General features: G+C 43.1%; 1 non-coding gene across 1 annotated transcript; it reads right to left on the bottom strand.

Annotated features, from left to right (window-relative positions):
* Nucleotides 1–8,255: 8,255 nt before the first annotated feature.
* TRNAY-GUA (transfer RNA tyrosine (anticodon GUA)) lies at nt 8,256–8,341 on the bottom strand. Its single transcript is given in 2 exon segments — nt 8,256–8,291; nt 8,305–8,341. It is a non-coding gene; the product is annotated as a tRNA-Tyr (tRNA).
* Between the last annotated feature and the right edge of the window lie 1,549 nt (nt 8,342–9,890).

Raw genomic sequence — 9,890 nt, 5'->3', positions numbered from 1 at the left:
AACGACACAGAAAATGGACGAATCGTTTGGCGGCATGTTCAAGCTCACCGGCTCCAACTATTCAGTGTGGAAGTCGAAGATAAGGGACATGCTCGTGGTTAAAGACCTCTGGCTACCGGTTCAGTTTGGGGACAAGAGACAGGACAAAATCGACGCCGCGATATGGGAGGTGATGCACATGAAGACAACGGCTTACATACGGTGCTTTATCGACATGAGCCTATACAACAACTTCAATGAAGAGAGCAAGGCTCATGAGCTCTGGGAGAAGATCGGCATAATGTTTCAAAACAAAAATGTTGTTAATCAGGTTTCGGTATTCTGGAAGCTAGTAAGACTCCGGTACCAAGATGGCTCCAGCATGGCGGAGCACATGAATGCCTTCCAAGGGCTGATCCAATAGGCAACTTCATTGGAAGTACCTCTCACCGATGAGGTACTAGCGCTGCTCCTGCTCGGTTCCCTCCCGGATAGCTGGGAGACGTTGGTTGTCACTTTGGGCAACGCCGGGCCGGAAGGAAAACGGTTATCCCTAGCAAGAGTAAAGTCGAGCTTGCTAGATGAGGAGGCGCGTCGGAAAGATAAAGATACGAACTCCGACTCCAAAGCGCTCCTTACTGAATCGGAACGCGGAAGACATAGAAACCGTAGTCCCCAGAACCGGGAGAAGTCGAGGACACGGTCAAAGTCAAGGGGGAGGCCCACTTGCTTCTATTGCGGCAAGCCGGGACACTTCCAAAAGAACTGTCGCCATTTCTGAAAAGACAAGGAAACCGACGGTACCAATGCGAAGCGGACCCCGGACTAGAACGGTAAAGACCGGAGGGGGCCGGACCGGAAGGGAACGACGGCAATCACGGCAAGTGAAGAAGAGTTGATGCTCATCACCGAGGAGAGTGAGATAAACCTTGCCGGCAACGAGATGACCTGGGTGGTCGACTCCGGAGCGTCGTTCCACCTTACCCCGGACCGAAAATGCTTCTCATTCTACGCAGTCGGTGATCACGGCTGTGTCCGGATGGGGAATGAAGGTACATGCTGAATTGTCGGCATAGGAGACGTGTGGCTGAAAACACCAACCGGATGCAAGTTGCTGCTGAAGGATGTCCGACACGTTCCAGAGGTTCATCTGAACCTGATATCAGTCGGTCGGCTAGATGATGAAGGCTACACGGGTAGCATCCGGAACGGTGTCATGAAGTTCAGCAAAGGGGGCCTGATTGTGGCTCGGGCCCGGAAGGTCAACACATTGTACCTGATGAATGCCCGGTTATGTCCGGAAGAAGTGAACATGGCATCCGACACTACCAGTGAGCTGTGGCACAAGAGGTTGTGTCACATGAGCGAGAAGGGGATGAAGAGGCTTGCAAACGACAACCTCATTTTAGTGAAGAACGTGCACTTGGAGAAGTGCACTGATTGTCTGGCCGGTAAGCAAAACCGGACCTCCTTCCAACCCAGGCCACCGATGAGACGTAATGCACCTGGTCCACTGGAGTTGGTGCATACGGATGTGTGTCAAGTAGACCCGAAGTCACATGTCGGAGCGCAGTACTTCGTGACGTTCATAGATGACCACAGCCGGAAGTTGTGGGCCACACCGCTGAAGACGAAGGATCAGGTGCTATCCGTCTTCAAAGAGCTCCACGCTAGAGTGGAAAGAGAAACCGGCCGGAAGCTGAAGGCGGTTCGAGCAGATAACGGAGGAGAATACCGGGGGCAGTTCGAGGAGTACTGCCGCTCGAAAGGAATCCGGCTCGAATTTACCGTGCCGAAGACGCCGGAACTAAACGGACTGGCCGAGAGGATGAACCGGACCATAATGGAGAGGGTCCGGAGTATGCTAGCGCATGCAAGACTACCCAAGAAGTTTTGGGCTGAGGCACTGTCGACAGCAACATACGTGATAAACAGATCACCCTCAGTACCCTTGGACGGAGACACGCCACAGAGAGTCTGGACCGGTAAGGAAGTGTCCTACCGGCATCTGAAGGTATTCAGGTGTCTCGCGTACGTGCACGTAGCTAAGGACCGGAGAGGAAAGTTAGATCCAAACACCCGGCCATGCATATTCCTCGGTTACGGTGACGATGAGTTCGGTTACCGAGTGTGGGACCTGGTCGACAAGAAGGTATTCCGGAGTCGAGATATTATCTTCATGGAGGACAAGACGCTCGCCGACTGGGAGTCGGAGAAGAAGATAATGAACTCCAAGTCGACCGGTAAGGATCGACTCTACGATGAGCAGACCCAACCGGCAAGAGACCGGTTAGCACTCGAGGGACCAGTCGGTTACGGTGAGGATACCGAACAGGCTGAAGAAGAAGTAGTGGAAGCTGAAACCGGAACCGGCCAAGACCCCGAATCGGATTCGGATGAAGACCAAGTGGAGGAGCCGGTTACCGAAGCCCGAAGACGGAGATATCCTCTCAGAGAGAGAAGGGCCCCCCAGAGATTTCCGGATGCAGAGCATGTTCTGCTGACCGATGAGGGGGAGCCGAAAAGCTTCGAAGAAGCGAAGGATGACACCCACAGCCGCAAATGGTTAAGTGCCATGCAGGACGAGATGGATTCCTTGCATGAGAATCATACGTACGAATTGGTGGAGTTGCCGAAAGGAAAGCGGGCACTCCGAAACAAGTGGGTGTACAAGTTGAAACCGGGAGATGCCGGCAACCCCCCGAGATACAAAGCCAGGATCGTGGTGAAGGGGTTCCAGCAGAAAAAGGGCATGGACTTTGAGGAGATATTTGCCCCGGTTGTAAAGATGACCTCCATCCGGACGGTGCTGAGTATAGCGGCAAGCATGGACCTTGAGGTAGAGCAATTGGACGTGAAGACGGCATTCCTTCACGGCGACCTCGAAGAGGAGATCTACATGCAGCAACGAGAAGGATTTGTGGAGAAAGGGAAGGAGCACCTGGTATGCCGGCTGAAGAAGAGCCTATACGGACTAAAGCAGGCTCCCCGACAATGGTACCGGAAGTTCGATTCGTTCATGACCGATCAAGGGTACCACAAGACGCAGGCCGATCACTGGGTGTTTGTGAAGAAGTTCGAAGGAGGCGACTTCCTGATACTCCTTCTGTACGTGGATGACATGTTGATCGTCGAACGTGACCAAGTCAAAATACGAATGCTGAAGAAGGCTCTCAACCGGACCTTCTCAATGAAAGACTTGGGTCCGGCAAGACAGATGTTGGGGATGCACATCATTCGGGACCGGTCAAAGAAGCAATTATGGCTGTCACAGGAGAAGTACGTGACAAAGGTGCTTCACCGGTTCAACATGTCAGAAGTGAAACCAATCGAATCGACACTTCCGGCAAACTGCAGGCTATCCGGTAAGCAAAGCCCGAAGACGAAAGCAGAGAAGGCGGATATGATGAAGATTCCATATGTCTCTGTCGTCGGGAGCTTGATGTACGCAATGGTGTGTACCCGACCGGATATAGGATACGCAGTCGGAGTGGTGAGCCGGTTCATGAGCAATCCCGGCAAGGAGCACTGGAACGCGGTCAAATGGATACTCCGGTATTTGAAGGGCACTTCAAATATGTGTCTCCGATTCGGCTCCGGAAAACCTCAACTTGACGGTTTTACCGATTCGGACATGTCGGCTGATGTGGATACCAGCCGGTCTACATCCGGGTATGTAATGACATATGCAGGGGGAGCTGTTTCGTGGCAGTCGAGGCTGCAGAAGATGGTTGCATTGTCAACCACGGAGGCGGAGTACATGGCGGCTGTGGAAGCCGGCAAGGAAATATTATGGATGAAGGACTTCATCGGAGAGCTCGGTATTCGGCAAGATGAATACCGCCTCTATTGCGACAGTCAAAGTGCCATCCACCTTGCTAAGAATGCGGCCTACCATTCCCGGACGAAGCATATCCAGCGAAGGTATCACTGGATCCGGGAAAGGGTAGATGACCAGGAGTTCGCACTGTCGAAGATCCACACGGCCGAGAACGGGTCAGATATGCTGACCAAAGTTCGATACCCGACAAACTGGATGCATGCCGGAAGCGGATCGGACTGGTAGGACACCCCATGCCGGAGTGAAGGGGGAGTTTGTTGGGAGACAGGTCCCTCCGGATGGGAAGAGAGAAGAATAGTGTCGAGGCCAAAACCGGATGAGGAGTACCCGGCTACGGAGAGCCGGATGATGCAGACCCGGTGAGAACCGAATGAGGAGTACCCGGCTACGGAGAGCCGGATGGTGCAGACCCAGTGAGATCCGGATGAGGAGTACCCTGGCTACAGAGAGCTAGATGGTGTTGACCCGGTGAGAACCGGATGAGAAGTACCCGGCTACGGAGAGCCGGATGGTGCTGACCCGGTGAGGAATGCTCATCGGATGAAGAGACATATTCGTAAATATGTTTCTGAGAGTCCATCGAGGCTATATTTGTAAATAGCCGAAAAGTCATATTAGTATAAATATGACTTAGGGCAAACTTTTAGTTACTGTTGTTGTTGTCATTTCTTGTTGGTGCAAGAAGAAGAGAGAGCATGTAACAGTGTACAACGAGAGAGAGAGAGAGAGAAAGAGGTCGTTGCCTCTGTTGTAACCGCCGCCTGTGGCGAAGATCGTGAGCACGAGGTCGTTGCCTCCGTGAACTCACTGTTTGTACATTCCAACATAGTGATAGTTTGCAGCCTGTGGGCTGCCGTGGTTTTTCCCTTAGTCTGGGTTTTCCACGTAAACATCCTGTTTACCTTTTCTCTCCTTTGTGTCGTGTTTTCCGTTTCCTGTTTTTTGTGTATGATTCTAAGCTCGGTTGTGGCCGAGCGTTGTGCATAAGGAGCGTTGAGTTCCCGTCAATCATAACCGCCACTATGCGAAGAAACAGAGCTCGAGGTTGTTACCTCCGAGTCTCTAATTGTACCCCTTCTTTTCATAGTGATAGTTCGGAGTCTGTGGGCTCCTGGGGTTTTTTCCCTATTAGGGTTTTCCACGTAAACATCCTGTGTCACCTTCTTGTGTACCCTCTACTTCCCATTTCTGTCTTTAATTCTTATCGGTAATAATAGACCAACTAATCATCATATATACAATCTTAGAATACGAAGTGGTGTTCTATTTATACCGAAAGTAATGAAATAAAAAAAAACCAACGACATGTGAAACACAGCCGCCATAAGGGTGTGTATTCATGCACTGTAATTTGCTCATCGAGCCAAGGGTGTGTATACATACATTGTTATTTGATCCTAGACCCACATAAAGTCCGACCTGTCGGATTCAGACCAACGACCTAAGGATGTCTATCCGTACACTACAGTCCTCCGCTCTACCAAATAAACTAACATCAGACTATGAATTTGGCTTTAATTGACTATTTCAAATAATAAATTTTTACTGTTTCCTTGTTTATGCACCTATGAATTTGCTGACTTCATATCACCGTTTTGTTTTTCTTTCAAATGGTGATTTATAATATCGTGATAACATTTTCCGTAGACCAAGAAGTGATATTATATGCAGAACGTAGAAATACAAGTAGCATAGTGCCAAAAGTTTCTAATGATAGACCAATTGATCATCATATATACAATCTTACAATACGAAGTGATGTTCTAATTATACCTAGACTAATGAAAATTATCATGATAAACAAAAGACTTGTGAAACTCAAACCCTCGACATAACGGTGTGTATACATGGATTGTTATTTGTTTGTCAACCCACATAGGTATGTAAAGAGCCTGAAATGTTTCTGTGCATGTATGTTCAAATCCAATTGATTTATATATCTTTGACGACATTGTTCATCGACGCACCAATCACATTATATGCATGTTGCAATGTGAAGCATACGCAAATTTAAGTCCGACCTGTCGGATTCGAACCAACAACCTAAGGATTTCCATACGTACACTACAATCCTACGCTCTACCAACTGAGCTATGGTTGGACTATGAATTTAAATTTAATTGACACTTAATATTATAATTTTCTACTATTTCCTTGTCTATGCACCTATCAATTTGTTGACTTCATACCACCGTTTTGTTTTTCTTTCAAATCGTGATTTATAATATGGTGATAACATTTTCCGTAGACTAAGAAGTGATATTATATGCTGAACGTAGAAATAGAAGTAGCATAGTGCCGAAAGTTTATAATAATAGACCAACTAATCATCAGATATACAATCTTAGAATACGAAGTGATGTCCTATTTATACCGAAAGTAATGAAATAAGGAAAAACCAACAACTTGTGAAACTCAAACCCTCGACATAAGGTTGTGGATACATGTATTGTAATTTGCTTATCGACCAAAGGGTGTGCATACATACATTGTTGTTTGGTCGTGGACCCACATAGGTATGTAAAGAGTCTGAAATCTTTCTGTGCATGTATGTTTAAATCAAACTGATTTATATATCTTTGACGAGATTGTTCATCGACGCACCAATCACATTATATGCATGTTGCAATGTGAAGCATACGCAAATTTAAGTCCGACCTGTCGGATTCATACCAATGACCTAAGCATGTGTATACGTACATTACAATCCTCCGCTCTACGAACTGAGCTAAGGTCGGATTATGGATTTACGTTTTATTGATTGTTTAAAATAATAAATTTTTTCTGTTTTCCTTGTCTATGGAACTAATTATCATTTATACAATCTTAGAATATGAAGTGATGTTCTATTTATACCGAAAGTAATGAAATAAGGATAAACCAATGACTTGTGAAACTCAAACCCTTGACATAAGACTGTGCATACATGCATTGTAATTTGCTCGTCGACCCAATGGTGTGTATACATACATTGTAATTTGTTCATGGACCCAAATAGGTATGTAAAGAGTCTGAAATGTTTTTGTGCACATATGTTCAAAAAAAACTGATTTATATATCATTCTAATCAAACTGATTTATATATCTTTGACGACATTGTTCATCGACCTACCAATCACATTATATACATGTTGCAATGTGAAGCATACGCAAATTTAAGTTCGACCTGTCGCATTCGAAGAACCGACCGAAGGATGTCTATACGTACACTATAGTCCTTCGCTCTACCAACTGAGCTAAGGTCGGACTATGAATTTCGATTTAATTAACTATTTAATATTATAATTTTCTACTGTTTCCTTATCTATGCACCTATGAATTTGTTGACTTTATATCACCGTTTTGTTTTTCTTTCAAATGGTGATTTATAATATCCTGATAACATTTTCCTAAGACCAAGAAGTGATGTTATATCCACAATGTAGAACTACAAGTAGCATAGTGCGGAAAGTTTCTAATAATAGACCAACTAATCACCATATATACAAACTTAAAATATGAAGTGATGTTCTAATTATACCAAAAGTAATCAAATAAGGAGAACGAAAGTCTTGTGAAACTCAAACCCTCGACCTAAAGGTGTGTATACATGCATTGTAATTTGTTCGTCGACCTAAGGCTGTGTATACATACATTGTTATTTGTTCGTGGACCCACATAGGTATATAAATAGTTTGAAATGTTTCTGTGCATATATGTTCAAATCAAACTGATTTATATATCTTTGATGACATTGCTCATCGAACCACCAATCACATTATATGCATGTTCCAATGTGAACAATACACGAACTTAAGTCCGTCTTGTCATATTCGAACCAACGACCTAAGGATGCCTATACGTACACTGCAATCCTCCACTCTACCAACTGAGGTAAGGCTGAACTATAAAGTTAGATTTAATTGAATATTTCATATTATAATTTTCTATTGTTTTCTTGTCTATGTACCTATGAATTTGTTGACTTTATATTACCGTTTTGTTTTTCTTTCAAATCATGATTTATAATATGGCGATAACATTTTCCGTAGACCAAGAAGTGATATTATATGTTGAACGTAGAAATAGAAGTAGCATAGTGCCGAAAGTTTCTAATAATAGACCAGCTAATCATCAGATATACAATCTTAGAATACGAAGTGATGTCCTATTTATACCGAAGGTAATGAAATAAGAAAAAACCAACAACTTGTGAAACTCAAACCCTCGACATAAGGCTGTGGATACATGTATTGTAATTTGCTCATCGACCCAAGGGTGTGTATACATACATTGTTATTTGGTCGTGGACCCACATAGGTATGTAAAGAGTCTAAAATCTTTCTGTGCATGTATGTTCAAATCAAATTGATTTATATATCTTTGACGACATTGTTCATCGACCCACAAATAACATTATATGCATATTGCAATGCGAATCATACGCAAATTTAAGTCCGACCTGTTGGATTTGAACCAACGACCTAAGGATGTCTATACGTACACTACAATCCTCCGCTCTACCAACTGAGCTAATGTCGGACTATGAATTTAGATTTAATTGACTATTTAATATTATAATTTTCTACTGTTTCCTTGTCTATGAACCTATGAATTTGTTTACTTTATATCACCGTTTTGTTTTTCTTTCAAATGGTGATTTATAACATCGTGATAACATTTTCCTAAGACCAGGAAGTGATATTATATCCACAACGTAGAAATACAAGTAGCATAGTGCCGAAACTTTCTAATAATACATCAACTCATCACCATATATACAAACTTAAAATACGAAGTGATGTTCTATTTATACCTAAAGTAATGAAATAAGGATATGCCAAACACTTCTGAAACTCAAACCCTCGACATAACGGTGTGTATACATGCATTGTAATTTGTTCGTCGACCCAAGGGTGTGTATACATACATTGTTATTTGTTCATCAACCTACATACGTATGTAAAGAGTTAGAAATCCTTCTGTACATGTATGTTCAAATCAGACTAGTTTATATATCTTTGACGACATTGTTCATTGACCCACCAATCACATTATATGCATGTTGCAATGTGAAGCATACACAAATTTAAGTCCGACCTGTCGGATTCGAACCAACGACCTAAGCATGTCTATACATACACTACAATCCTCCGCTCTACCAACTGAGCCAAGGTCATAGTAGGAATTTAGATTTAATTGAATATTTAATATTATAATTTTCTAATGTTTCCTTGTCTATCCACCTATGAATTTGTTGACTTTATATCACCGTTTTTTTTTCTTGCAAATGGTGATTTATAATATCGTGATAACATTTTCCGTAGACCAAGAAGGGATATTATATCCACAACATAGAAATACAAGTAGCATAGTGCCGAAACTTTCTAATAATACATCAACTAATCACCATATATACAATCTTAGAATACGAAGTGATGTTCTATTTATACCTAAAGTAATGAAATAAGGATATGCCAAACACTTGTGAAACTCAAACCCTCGACATAAGGGTGTCTATACATGCATTGTAATTTGTTCGTCAAACTGATTTATATATCTTTGACAACATTGTTCATCGACCCACCAATGACATTACATACATGTTGCAATATGAACCATACCAAAATTTATGTCTGACCTGTCGGATTCAAACCAACGACCTAAGGATGTCTATACGTACACTACAGTCCTCCGCTCTACCAACTGAGCTAAGGTCGAACTATGAATTTAGCTTTAATTGAATATTTAAAATAGTAAATTTTTAATGTTTCCTTATGCACCTATGAATTGGTTGGCTGCATATCACCATTTTGTTTTTCTTTCAAATGTTGATTTATAATATCGTGATAACATTTTCCATAGACCAAGAAGTGATATTATATCCATAACGTAGAATTATAAGTAGTATAGTGCCAAAAGTGATATTTAATCTTTCGTCGAACTTTTAGTGGGGAATTTGAATTTGTTGGCGCCAACGGCCGTTTCATGTCTCGTGGGATGATCGTAATCAACGAGGATCGCGGTGATTAGTCTTGCCCAGCAACGGCTATATCTCAACAATGTTTAGCGTTAACCGAGCGAATAGGTT

Source organism: Azolla caroliniana, unplaced genomic scaffold (assembly GCF_043228905.1).
Source record: "Azolla caroliniana isolate FFs.n. ecotype wild unplaced genomic scaffold, voAzoCaro1.0.p SCAF_17, whole genome shotgun sequence".
Classification (NCBI taxonomy): Eukaryota; Viridiplantae; Streptophyta; class Polypodiopsida; order Salviniales; family Salviniaceae; genus Azolla; species Azolla caroliniana.
This window is presented reverse-complemented; position numbering and strand designations above follow the sequence as displayed.